Raw genomic sequence first — 14,522 nt, 5'->3', positions numbered from 1 at the left:
TGTGTTCCTAATAAGCAATCTGTAGTTAAAGCTGTAAATCAAGTTACCAAGTGCCGCATTATTCAAAAAGGAGTTTCTGTCTTCTAGAATTACTGGGTCCTATTCGTCACGTATCAGTGAAGTGCTGACTTTTTGCTGCAGTGACAGAGTAGGTAAGAGAGCCTCCCTGGAACGAGTTCTGCCAGAGACATGTGTCGCAAAAATCTGACTCTGTGTCTCCACGTGAGCAGGTCAGATCGCTTACTGTCTCCCTGCTTTGATTTGAGGGTCCCTAGCAAATAGGATAGCATGGGCTGTTCGTGGGGACCTGCGACCTGCCTCTTCATGTTTCCTGTGTGTTTACCCCTCACCGTTAAATGGGGTGAAAGCTTTTGTAAAGGGGCGTCTGGGTGGCTCAGTTGGTTGAGCGTCTTCACTCAGGTCATGATCTCACAGTTGGTGAGTTCGAGCCCCACATCGGGCTCTTTGCAGTCAGTGCAGAGCCTGCTTCGGATCCTCTGTCTCCCTCTCTCTCTGCCCCTCTTCCATTCGTAGTTCTCTCTCTCTCTCTCAAAAATAAGCATTGAAAGAAATAGACTTAAAAAAGGTAAAGCTTTGGTTAGCAGTAGATAATGTGCTTTTAGCCTTCCTTGTGACTTGGTGACCTTAAAGCAGAGGTTCGGGCACGCATCTTGGATGAGCAGGTTGCCGGGCAGAAAATTGTGCTGCCTTTGCTATGTTTCTCTTAGCGAAGTAAATACGTTACCTTTTTTTTTTTTCCATGTAAGAACGCCATGAGACATTTTAAGTTTTGTAAATTGCTCTTTGTAGGTGGTTTCCAACTGTCTCAATGGACGAAACTAGGCATTCCCTGAAAGAGCAAAAGAGAGTAAGGCTTCTGGTGGTGATCGTGTCCTCAGTGGGGTTTTAGGATTGCTGCTGGCTTTTGGTGGCTTCTCCTTTTGTCAGAATTTTGGGAGATGCGGGGAACAGTGTGAGTGGCGCCCATCCCAGACCTTCAGATGGTGGTAGGACTCCAGATAGGAGAACGGAAATCCACTTAATAAAAACCTTAATTTATTTGTTTTTACTCTAAAAGGGATACATGTCCATGGTAGAAAATTGAAAATTGTAGGAGAAAAAAAAGAACAAAGAGCCAAAAATAAAATACTTCTACTACCAAACACAATCCTGATTAATATTTCAAGGGTTGTTCAAATACATTTTTTTCCTTATAAATAAGGCTTTAGGGTTTTTTGGTTTTTTTGTTTTTTGTCTTCTTGGTGGATGTCGTAGTCTGTGTACTTCTTCCTTTAGCTTTATAATGGGCGTTTCCATATAGAAATGCAGTCCTTAGTGCCCATCTGGTTCTCTGAGTCCGTAAGTGGCTCACTAGCCTCATTCATGGTTCTTTTTGAAAATGATTCACTGGCTATTAAGGCAGATAGTATGATACGCAGTGACTGTGGCACAGTGGCTAGTTTGTATAAAAGATCATTTTGAAGGGAGCCTTCATTTGTTCACTTCCAATTCTGGGCCCTTCACAAAATAATCTCAAGATAAGAAAAGTTGAAAACAAAACGATCGCTTCTTGATTGATATCTCTCTTCCCACCCTCCCTGTCAACTGACATTTTAGAAAGTACATGGAGAGTGTTGGGTATGTTTCTACGACATTCTACAGCTTTATTTTAATTATACCACTTATTAATACAATCGTAGAGATTCTGTTCTACTAAAAACAACATTTTCATAATTAGAGCATGCCAGTATTACTATTTGAAAGTTGCATTTCCCTGAAATACTTCCGAGTAATATTTTTTTTTTGAGAAGAATTACATGTCTGTTCCATGTCGACTTCATTTTTGAGATAATACCAAAAATCTGCAATTTTTTAGGCAGAGCGAAATGCTTGCATCTTTCTAGCCCTTGATGCTGTTAGACACAAAATATAATCCATTGTCCAGGATAAAGTAGAATTTTTCATTCACATAGCCTTTGGCCCAATAGATCCAATTAGAGAGTTTATCCACATGAAGCTATGAGAACTCAAAGGTAAATGTTCACGCAAGATAAATGTGAATATTTAACCAGCACAGTAGAGAGCCTGGCTAACCAGAAGGTAACCTGTCAGTACCCTGTATCATGCCTGCAGGCTGGGAATCAGCCTTGCGTGCAGGGATGTTCACTGCAGAATATTTTACCTAAATTGATAGGAGAAGATTGATGCAATAAATTAGGACCCAGCCATGAAATAGAGAACTGTGCAACAATTAAAGGTGACGATGGGGATCTTTCTTATTGTAAAAAGCATTCACGATGTAATCAATGTGAACAGCATGTTAGGTAATATTTTACATGGTGTCATTCAGTTTTGATTTAAAAATTATACACATGCCCAGGTAGCTCTGAGCAGTAAGATTATGGAAGAAATTTACTTTATTCGTGTTTTACAACAAGAAAATATTACTGTTAAAATTAGGAAAACTTTTTATATTGAAGGAAAAACACTTGTAAAAGCTTAAAGGTTGAAAAGAAGAATATTGGAGTATTTATTAGTCATAAAAAGGAAATGCTGTGTTTTAGAAAGGCCTCCAGCAATTCTCAAATGGCTACAAAGCTCTGTTCATCGAATCCTGGGTCTTTAAGTATTCAGAAATCTATTTTAATTAAAAACCGACTTGGAAATCATAACTAAAATAAAGGTAGCCTCAGTGTCTCAACTCATAAGAGCCATATAACCCAAAGCTAATACTAAAAGAGGGTCACCTAATTAACCCTCCTCAAAAACTCAGCACGTACACCAATTCTACATGAAGCAGGGCGGAATTTGTGTTCAATAGTTGTTTCGGGGAATCTCTTTTATTTACCTCCTAGCATCCCTAATTTGTGCAAAGACTGGATGCTGTTCACTTAAAATCTGTGTTTGTATAGCCATAATTGAATGTTTAAAGAAACTCAAAGCTTCCCTGGAGAAGCATTTTTCACAGTGATGCTGTCTGCCTACAGAGCTGCGGGGACCGCTTTATGACTTATCATAACTCTCCTGGGTCCCCGTGGGCTCTCGGGCCATCCCTCAAACAGGTGCTCTGTGCAACTGCATCTTTGATCAAAATGCTTTATTGGACAGGCTGGCCGGCTTAGACATCCGTTTTTCCAGTTTAGGATAATTAGAAGTGATGGTGGGAGATCACACTCCCCCCCGTCTCTCAGATCCACCGAGCTTTCTGTTTTTTAGGCCTTGGCCCATCACTGACTGGAGGCAGGTGCTGCGGGAAGGTCCACGGCCCACTGAATTTATATCTGTCGGTCTTCGCGCTAGGGGAACTCCGGCATTGGCTTTCATTCCGTCTGGAATAATTCCAGACCTCTCTTAAGGGGCAAATCTAATTAACATTCACTCAAACGGTAGAAGAAAGGGCATTTTAAATTTGTCAGACATGGGAGTAAATGTTTGGGCAGGTGTTTATTTGATAGCATCTCTTGGAGCATCCTGATGCAGGAGGGAGAGATGTGGCCGGTGCAGAGATAGCGTCGGATAGGTTAGGGGTGGGCTGAATAGCCACCCAGAGGATACGAATCCATGGTTCGCGTTGACCCAAACCACGTTGGACAGCCGGACTGAGATGCGGTCAGTGGCCCCGGGGCTGTGTCCGAGGCCTCGTCCTGGCCCGCAGTTTCCTGAGCCATCTCTATGAAGACATCAGAGGTGCGCTGACCACACTTCTTAACAACGCCAGGCTGGAGGGCTAACTGCTCTGCATCACAGAATCTGGGTTATAGAGATTTCAGCAGTGTGGCTCAATGGGCCAAAACCAACAAGGTGAGATTTAATGAGGATGAACGTAAAGTCCTATGCTCGGGTTAGCGGAAAACAAACGTAAGTTCAGAAGGAAATTTACTCGTAGTTCTCATGAATGAGACCCACAGACTCAACATGAGCCCCTGAGGCCGTGTGGCTGCTCTAAGGTGATTGCCACCCGTGTGTGTGCAGGGGTGCCGTGGCCCTGAACCAGAGTGGCTGTTGTCCTGCCGCGCGGTGACCCTGTCGGATCACTGAACCCTCCAGAACACCCCCCCGTGCCGCTCCACGATGTCCTCAAGGCCAGGGTCTCAGCTTCCTCCTCCACCTGCGTCCCCAGGGTCTGGCTGGCAGTGGGCACCTGTTAAGCACTTACCGTGTGAGCGAAGGACGGAATGCGGACAGTCCGGACCAAGCCAGAAGCGAGTCACCAGGAGGTTAAGGGTCTGTCCTGGGTGGTGTAAGAAACTAATGATTCACGGAGACACAGGGCTTGGAGTCAAGAAACCGGGCTTTGAAACCCAGCTCTGCTTCCAGCCACAAGCTTACCTTCTCTGTTTTCTCATCTGCAAGAAGGAAGACGAGTCCGTGCACGCTCAGCGCTGCAAGATTTGAGCTCGTGTTGGTTTTCGAGATCAGGCTTGGATGACTCAGTGACCCATTCCTGTGCACCCAGCGATATTTGTTACTTCGCCTAAGTATACTTTGGGTTCACCGAAACTATGATCTACTTCAAACTTCTTAAATTAGTGCAGATCAGATCGTGCCTAATCTTGCCTGCGAGAGTTGACGATAGACAAATAGCCTGATTCTGACAAGAGCTGGAAAGGGTTAGCGAGCTAAGCTTTTGGCTTTTAATTTCACAATCTTGACATCTTTAGGAATTAAAAATTTTTAAGTTTTGGTGTGCCGAGTGCTGTTTTTCTAAAAGTTTCTACTCTTGCAGAGGAAGCCCAGCCTGCCTATTAGAACCCCCAGCTTTAATTTGCCAGGGTGGGGGGGCGGGTGTCTAATTCCTGACTCAAGTACCAGGGACAAAACCATATCTCAGAAAGTCTTCTGCCTGCTTGCCTGGTTTTGTCTCTCAGCCGCTTCCCTTCCACCATCTACAAATCTTTATTAACTCAAATGATTGATAATGAGTTAATAATAAATCAATGAAATCATTTCTTTGTTCACTTAGTCATTTGTTCACAAATGTTTATTTAGTACCAAGACACGTGGGGTCGGCACTGGAGATAGAGTGAACAAGGTCAAGGCCTTGTCCTCTTGGAGGCCAGTCAAGGAGCCCAACGCTACACAGGTCATCACAAAACGGTAATGGAAGACAGCGAGTGGGGCTGAGAGCCGAGGAAGACAGTGTGGGGCCCGGCATGGCCTAGGGAAGGAAGGCATGTGAGGAAGCAGATTTTGAACTACACATGAATCGGACCAAACCAGGCAAAGGAGGGCAGAGGGTAGAGGGTTCCCAGAGAAGGAGGGGCTGGCATAAACGTCGTGGGGCAGGGGCGAAGGAGCTTTGAAGCATTTCAGAAACTAAGAGTCGGTGTGCTACTGGGCAAGAGGGAGACGGTGAGAGAAGTGGACGTCAGCCCGTGCGGGACCTCGTGCTCTGTGATAAGGACCTCAGTGTTTTCTCGTAGGGACAGTGGTGCCTCGTGGAATCAAGGCCTGTAAGTAGGGCAATGACGTGATAAAATTCAGTTTTTAAAATAGCATTCTGGCTACAAGTGAAGATGAGGTTGGGGAAGCTGAAGAGTGGGGTTGGATGGGAGGCTGTTTATCGCCGGTGCACAGGAAGGAGCAGGTAATGACTCCAAGCAACAGAGAGTCCGCAGAAAGGGGTAGATGAGAGACGTTCAGTGGCGAGAACGGGCAGAAAGTGATGAGCAGTTGGCTGCCCGGGGGAATGGAAAGGGCGACTCTTCTACAGGAAATGCTAGAACGTTGATGATCTGTGATCAGAATAGAGAACCCTAGGAAAGAACCCAAAACTCGCCCTTTGGGCAATGGCCGGGGACACCAAGACGTGGATCGTGGTGGGCACGGTCCTTAAAGTCTTGCAGAAGCGTGGACTTTTGCGCCTAACAGAATCCCCTCGGGAGGTGACCTGTGGAAGGTTATCATGTGGAATGGGGCATGACATTCCTTTGGGATCTGTGGATGTTTGTGGCTGGCCTAAGTATAGCAATGTCCGGGGGCTGTGAGCTGAAGTGCACCAGCCTGCGGTGGATGGGACATCGTGAGGCCTTGGCCATGACCCTGAGAGTGTCTGGGTGGCTGTCACAACCCAAGGCACTGTCAGTGTTTCCTGTGATATCTGGGTGGGAGCACAGTGGGGCGAGCCTGTAGCTTCGAGGCCTGCTCCGGGACCTATTCCACATCCTTCCTATAGTCTGTCTCCATCTAGCGGGTGCTCCCTCTGCCAGGAGTGCCTACAGGCAACCTTACCCTCCTTCAACTCTGCCTGGGGCGTTTTCGTGGGACCACCAGCACGAGGATCACCTGGGGAGCTTGTTCCCAAGGCAGATGCCGGGCCCCGTGTCTCTCTAGTGAATGAGAATCGCCAGTTATAGGGCCTGGGGATTGTATTTGGGATACATTCCTCAAGGAGTTCTCTTCATAACCGGCCACAGGAAGCTATTGGCGTTAATTTAAATAAAACTCAAACTTCAGTTGGTTGGTAACACCAGCCACAGGTCACATGCTCATTGCCACTTAGAGCTGTGTGAACATTTCCGTTATGGCTGAAAGTTGTGCTGGAGGTGCTGGGGTGGGCAGGGAAATGCCAGCCCACTAGATCCTCCTAGTTTGGGGTCCCTGTCTTAGCTGATGCATTGCCCACGGGAATGGTCTTTCCTACAGGGAGTGACCACACCTCTCCAGGCTACCTGATTCCTGCAGTATGGCATGTTCCATCCCCTGCTTTGCAGCTTCGGGCTGCACCCGATGGGTCGCCTCTGCACTTGGATGAGGTGGAGAAAGGACAGTGGAAAATCCTCTGCCCGTGACTGTCGACTCCTGCAGTTGATGGACTTCAGGGGTCTTCTAACTAGACCCAACCCCTTCTGAATTAAGTTAAAGTCTCTTAACATTTAAGAGTTCTTTCTAACTGGGCTAAATTTTGTTTGCTGGGGAAGAACTGCATCCCCTTGAACTTCCTTCCTCATCTCAGTCTTTGAAGTTATACAGACATTGGAAAAGGTCAGCCCACCATTTTTAGAATTTTTGGCTCCCCAGCCTGACTTAACCTTTAACGTGCCTGAGCTGGTTAAGTTCAACCTTTCCAAAGCGGTGCCCCTCTACAATTCCAGTTTGAGAGTATGGCATCCTCGAATGGACTTCTTTAAAGTTTGAAGGGTTTGACAAGGTCATTTGAGACGGAAGGGGATTTCCAAGTCTAATTGCATCACTTCCAGTCCTTTGGTTCTTGTGCCTCAGGTTTATGATTTTCTGACGAGAATCTGGCACATCCTCAGGGCTCCTTTCCAGGACACCGCATCCCAAATGGATAATTGCCTTGGCTATGTCCAGGTGGACTCTGGTGCCTAGGGGGTGATCCAGGGTTGCTGTCATGGTTGCCATCTGACCGCCCCTCCCCTGCAGCGTGGCCGGTGTGGTGACACGTGGATGCTGTGCAGACTGGTGTATTCATGGCTGGTCCCTTGCCTTTTCTAGTTGACACATCCTCAATAGGAAGGCCACAGTGCTTCTGTTTACGTGACATAATGACTCCTCATTGATTGGGTAAGACAAAAAGACTAACTCTCCAGAAAGCTCGGAACCTTTTTTGGCAGTTGGATTGTTTGAATCAGTGTATAAACACACACCCCCACATTGCATTTGTGCGGCTTTTTTAATGGTCAGTCTTTTTTCCTGGTCCTTCTTTTTAATTTTTACCTTTGAAGTCTTGCAATCCTTGTGAATGAAACCGGGTTGCTTGCCCAGTAGAATTTTTCATATGCTAGCTTGCTGACTTCATCCCCATGGTGTCATCTAGCCTGTTCCTCTGGCCCCTGGGTTTTGTGTTAACCAGGCGTTACATCTATAGCCTTGAGCACACTCAGGTTCTGGGTTTGGTTTGGTAGGACTACATCATGGGTGGTTCTGTGTCCTTCTCTGACATCACATCGGGAATTTTGTGATGTTGGATTGAACGTTGGGTTCAGGGCTCATCCTGAGGCTTCTGTCATAAAGCTCAATTTGAGCCTTTACCCTCCAGGGTCAGTGGCCATCACCAACAACTTCTTAGATCAGTTCTTTCTTTAGGTGATGTTTTAATTCTATCATTCTTTCTTCATTTGTTACCTGGAATTCTTCTACAGAGAAGAACTTTCCCTTATCAACTGTTGGTTACCCTGAAGTTGAGGGAAAGGCTTGGCCTTTGCCTCTTGGTGGCGACTGTATTCCTCAAGTATAGCACCTCACACTTGGGGCTTCACTCCATGGTCACCTGCATTCATGCCAGGATCCCTGGGGGTGCAGAGGTATACCAGAGCCTGTCCCTAAAGCAGCTGATGGGATACAGACTATAAGCCTGACTCTGAAACCCCTCTGTAGGGACCTTAATGTTCTTTTCTTTTAAAGCGAACATGTCCCTACATCCTCCATGGCAGTAGATACTTGGGGGTCAGAATAGGAGAGCAGAAACTGGTCTGAGCCTTGCTGGCATGAAAACGAGGGCTCTGAACTGGAGTCCAGGCCTCACCTGTCCCTCAAGGGCTGTTTCCATGCCAACGACAATGGCAAATTAAGGCAACTGTGTCACCGGCAAGCAGACTGAGTCAGACAAAAAGGAAGTGGCAGTAAATTCTTCAAAGACCCACAGCCCAAAAAGACACGCCAGCCACACTTGTGCAAGTACAGCTGACAGAAATAGAAGAAGGGCTTTTATCTAAAAATGTTATGAAACAGGCACTTCTTTCCCATCAGTGTACTGGTGGATTTCGTTGTGGGTTGAAGTGGGCTAAACATAAGTGGAGAACAGAATTAATTTATTTCCTTCCTGCTTGCTTGCTTGCTTGCTTGCTTGCTTGCTTTCTTTCTTTCTTTCTTTCTTTCTTTCTTTCAAGATTTTCTTCCTTATGAAAAACAAGTGGGCAGGTAGAAGATGATATAAGAGGAACCCTCACAGCAGGAGACTTATTCTGGGAGACAATTTGTTTACGCATCATATTAATTTCATGGCATTTCTAAGGCTACCCCTTTGGTCTCCACTGGCCCGAGGGTTTTGTTGGTCAGTTTCTTGGTTTTCTTTAAAAATCTGACATTCTCCAATGGAGATTCCCTCTGTGCTGTGTTAGTGACCAAGCAGTGCCCAGGTGACAAATCTCAATACCACAGAAATTCCCTCAGGAGTTGTGGGATATGGTCTTCATGCATGGTTTTCACAAGGTAATGAATTAGTAACATTTTTAGTAAAGTCCTGGTGGTATTGTACATTCATATTGACCAAATATATAGAATATTAGGAAGTTGGTTAAATGAGAAAATAGATATTAAACATCTTATGTATATATGAAAAAAATGATTTTAGAAACTTACTAATAGCATTATCCCTATACTTTAAGAAATGCATTTGAAATACACTTAAATTTTCAGGGGAAAGTGGATAATGGGCACTGAGGAGGGCACCTGTTGGGATGAGCACTGGGTGTTGTATGGAAACCAAACTGACAATAAATTTCATAGTAAACAATGAAATACACTGAAATTTTGGATCGAATTTATTACCATACCAAATGGGGTCATGCTGGTGGCTTGATTACATTACTTCTTATGCTCTTTGATTACTTCTTCAATCAGAAGTCCGTATTTTTACAGTGGACCATAAATTACCTGCATAGACATTCCACAAACCTCTTTTTGCTTGCAAAGTTACTTATTCAGAACTGATGCTTTCTCCAAAGTAACCTTTGCATGTAAAATTTAAATGCAATCACTGATGTAGATGGCCATATATTATTAATTAGCTAATTAATCAGTTTATGCTCTGTTGTATCCCAGAAAAGATTCAAGTTTGCTAAAAAAAAAAAAAAAAAAAAAACCAAACTGACAAATTAATCAGTTGATTTCCTCTAGATGTATAGGCTATCCCCACCACCAACCAACTAATGCTTCTGCGTTTCACTCTGTTTCCAGAGCAGCAATTCTAATCCATATCGATAGAAGTCACGAGGATGAGCATTTAGGGAAGTAGGATGTATGTCTATCGTTGTTCTCCTTTTCTCCCTGCACACCCCCCGCCAAGAGCAAAGAGGTGCAGTATGGTATAGGGGCGAAGCATTGAATCAAGAAGGAAACATGAAATTTCTGGTATCTCTAAGCTTCGTGACTTTCAGCAAATGAATTAACCGCGCTAGTCCTGATTTCTCTTATCTATAATCTGAAACAAGCGAAGGGGATACACACTTCCAGTTGTGTAGTGTACAAACTTCTAGTTGTAAACTAAGTAATTCACGGGAATGTAAAGTACAGCATAGGGAATAGAGTTGATAGTATTGTAACGTATGGTGAACATTTCATAGTGTATATAATTGTTGAATTGCTGTGCTCTACACTTGAAATGAATTTATATATGTCAACTGTACTTCAATTTAAAAATTTAAAATCTTATATTTCCCAAAATTAAAAATAATAATAACAATAATAATAATAATAATAATAATGGCTTATCAGCTTGGGAACTGGGTTGGGTAGTTGCCAAGGGGCACATTTCCCCTCTAAGATCCATGGCCTCCGTAATTTCCTAAATTAGAATGCATTCTTACCTGTCCCAGAGGGATTCTTGAACTGGCAATACTGGGAGAAACTGTACTCATGATACTAGATGAGGAATCATGTACGGCATGTTATATTTAAGCATCAAGACCAATTAGATAATTCCTGTGAGAGCCAAGCTTTCGTATTTAGCTGTATTTTAGTGAACCAGGAAACCCTGAGTGAGTAGCTCCTTCCGTGGGGCTCTGAGCTCTGCTCCCTGGAGAACTAAGCATTCTGTTCTGTTGGGAGATTTAAATAGGTAAGGTTAATGTATCTGAGGGAGATAAGTGTGCTCAGGGGAAGCTGGTGGCCAACCCAATAGAACAAGCATGGAATACCACACTGGGATGAAGACACGGCAGGAAGCATCAACCCTGGGCCTGAGGTATAGATCACGTTTGTTAGAAGTGGGAGAACCTTTGTCACACAATGATGCACGATCATCACCTTAACCCCCTTCATGTCTTTGAAAATAGTTTTTAAAACAAACGTGGTGACAGAAGAAAGGCACCGAGGTACCTCTCGGATGCAGTTGTGTTCTGTTTCTTAAACCAAAGGATGGGGGCGTGAGTGTTCCTTTTTCACAACCTTTCGTATATGCACTATAGGTCACAAAAAGAAAACACCGTTTTTTTTTTGTGGCAGAACCTAACACCGTTTCCTTTTGTCCACAAAGAGCGATTGTACTAGTCCTTTTGAACCTCATTGTTTGTTTTCTTCTTTCCCTCTGACCTCCTTGGATAGAAATTCTGATTGATTAGCAGAGGACAGTGCCATAGGAATGACATTGGAAAGTGAGTACCTTTTGCTGCCAATGACTGGAGCTGGATAAATATTTCAGTGAATCAATATCGTATTTTAAAATAATCATTGGCGTGGTATTCCTAGCAGTGGAAATAGTGAAAGCCAAAACAAATATTGTATAAACAGTGGGATTTCCCAGAATGTATTTGTAATTCAATTTCTATACAGACATGAACATACGGAAAGATGTCTCCTAATGTATTATGTAGTTATGATATTTTGTAAATATCAGTCATCATAGTACACAATAGTTGACTTCGTTAGGTTGAACTGGTAACCAATATACTATGTTTAGAAAAACCTATTAGTTCAGACTATTAGTTCAGTGACTCATCAAAAAATATTCTATAGCAGTGCAAGCTTGATTGATGCCCTGAAAATAGTCTGTAGGTCTTGATTTAAACACAGAAATTAGGGCTCCTTAGAAGGTAACAGTTGAATGTCAATTCCTTCGAACGTTTCCATGAGGAGTATTAAAAAATACCAGTCCTTTTTATTGGACAAAAGAACTTTTGATCCGTGATGTGTCTTGCCATTTTTGTTTTTCACATTTTGATATTAAAGCCTTTAAAAACTTTACTTATTTATTTTGAGAAAGAGAGAGGGTGTGCACATGAGCAAGGGAGAGGCACAGAGAGGGAGAGGGAGAATCGGAAGCAGGTTCCGCACTGTCAGCGCGGAGCCAGATACGGGGCTTGAACTCACCGACCATGAGATCATGACCTGAGCCAAAATCAAGAGTCGGACGTCCCACCGACTGAGCCACCCGGGCGCCCTGACATCAAGGGACTTGATTTCCACATCAAACATTCTGCTGTCTTGCTCACATCTGTTCATTTGTTCATCCATTGAACAAACTGTGTTTCAGACACTGTGCCGGGGAGCGAGATGCAAAGATAGGTCGTACGGGTTTCCTATTCTTGACAGTGCTCACCCCCACCTCCATTTTATAGACCAGCAAGGGATCGGCTCGTCTGAATTGATTTAAGACAAATAGTCCCTGAGGGGTATTGGTAAATTAAGATCTCCAATTAACGTAATGGGAAAAATTAGGTAAGTGATACACTTTTCTTCCTCTTTCCATCTCTGCCCTGCCTTCTTCTCCAAGAAATTGAGGTTCTTTGTTTGTTTGTTTGTTTGTTTGTTTGTTTTGCCTTTTTCTAAGAGTAATCCAATTGGTTTACACTCACCAGTACGTTTGTGTATACATGTGTATACGCATGTGTGTCTATATCTGCATAAACATATAACTAAATTCCCATTACGTGTCATGTAATTATATATTTCCCAGGGCAGCCTATGGATGGTCTGTTGCTGCCGTGGTGCCATGACAGAGGCAAATATTGTCCCTGTCATGCTGCAACAGCGAACTCAATCTGTCTTAAGACTGACGGCCTCTGCTTTTGAATGACACCGCTTCCCACGGGCAGTGTGGCCGTCATCACTAACCCTCTGTCAGCTTCCCGTGTTGGGTCACATCCCCCCACGGCCTGATAAGTTACCCGAACAATTAACTGGCCTTCGGGAAAGGGTAGGGTTGTATCAAACTCTACGTGTTTCCGAATGGGTGATCTGCTTGCCTTTCAAGGTTTTTTTTTTTTTTTTTTTTGCTTCCAATTTTTATTTTTACCCCTTTCCCCAGTAGTCCAATTTTTCTAAATGAGAAGCAGATGAAAAGCGGGCCCGTTAGTTCTTCCAATCTCCTGTCTTCAGATGAAGTTTTCTTGGTTCCCATATAGAATTTTTAAGTGTTTGGGGCTCTCCCAGCAGTTCTCCCTTTGGACTCTGCTGTAAATACTGACCACTTTTGATTTATGAGAATCCCAGGCAGGAACAGAGATCAACTCTTCAAATGCAAATTTGCATCCAGGTTTGCCTGTGAGTGCAGACGGTTGAGCAGTCAGCTCGGAGCGCTGGCTCCCGGGAATCTGGCCTGCATTCCCAGGACAGATCTGGAGAGGGGTGTGGAGACAACATGCGTACCTCAGAACTGCTGGTGCCGTTGTAGACGGTGGGACCCAGGTGTCACCTGGTCACCTAGGGTGGCAGCTGGCCTCAAAGTCAGGGCCTTGACCTCAGGGAGGTCATCCAGTAATTGCATATCCAGAAATTATTCCTGACGGAACCCAAGAGGCCTGAATCACAATGGCCAAACTCACCTGTGGTGGACATCGCATCCAGAACTTTATTCTCAACAGCTGTGGACAGCCATGTCCACAAGCAGACTAGAAGGAAGGGCAAGGGTGACCTGTTCAGAGAGGCCTAGGGGGGACAGTCACTGACTGGTCCAGGAGCCATGAGGTGAGAAGATCAGATTTGAGGTTCCACAGTACTTATGCTTTGTGAGATGCTAGTCAAACGCTGACTTTTTCCACACCTCAGTTTCCTCGTCTACAAAATGGGGATAATACCTTCTTAAGTTGAGTAGATTGGATTTTTCCCAGTGCTGGGCCTGCGACAACGCTCAGTGTATTAGTTTTACTCAGTTCAGGGCGGAAGAAGGCCAACAAACCATTCCCGCCCCACCGTGATGCTTCCTGCCGTGTCTTCATCCCAGTGTGGTATTCCATGCTTGTTCTCTTGGGTTGGCCATCGGCTTCCCCTGAGCACACATATCTCCCTCAGATACGTTAACCTTACCTATTTAAATCTCCCAAAAGAACAGAAGGCTTAGTTCTCCAGGGAGCAGAGCTCAGAGCCCCACGGAAGGAGCTACTCACTCAGGGTTTCCTGGTTCACTAAAATACAGCTAAATACGAAAGCTTGGCTCTCACAGGAATTATCTAATTGGTCTCGATGCTTAAACATAAAAAAAAAAATATTTTTATAAGATGAAATAATTATTTTAAAAAAATAATGAAAAGAAATACATCTGTTCTCGGGACCAGAACCTTGGTGGCCTCCACATCCAGTGCTCTTCTCTTCTCAGCCATGTTGGATAAACCCCCTTACTCCTTGTTTGTTTCACTGGACATCCCATTTCTGCATTCCGGGTAGAGAAGCCCTTTTTTTTTTCTTTTAATGTTTATTTATTTTCGAGAGAGACAGAGATAGAGTGCAAGCAGGGGAGGGGCAGAGGGAGAGGGAGACACAGGATCCGAAGCAGGCTCCAGGTTCCGAGCTGTTTGCACAGAGCCCGATGCGGGGCTCGAACTCACGAACAGTGAGATCATGAC

At 44.4% G+C, this 14,522-nt stretch overlaps 1 protein-coding gene across 1 annotated transcript in view; it reads left to right on the top strand.

The window, feature by feature from the left end:
* The window catches only part of ADAM12 (ADAM metallopeptidase domain 12), a 348,424-nt gene that overhangs the window by 92,348 nt on the left and 241,554 nt on the right, over positions 1 to 14,522 (top strand).

This window comes from Panthera uncia, chromosome D2, assembly GCF_023721935.1.
Source record: "Panthera uncia isolate 11264 chromosome D2, Puncia_PCG_1.0, whole genome shotgun sequence".
Taxonomy (NCBI): Eukaryota; Metazoa; Chordata; class Mammalia; order Carnivora; family Felidae; genus Panthera; species Panthera uncia.
This window is presented reverse-complemented; position numbering and strand designations above follow the sequence as displayed.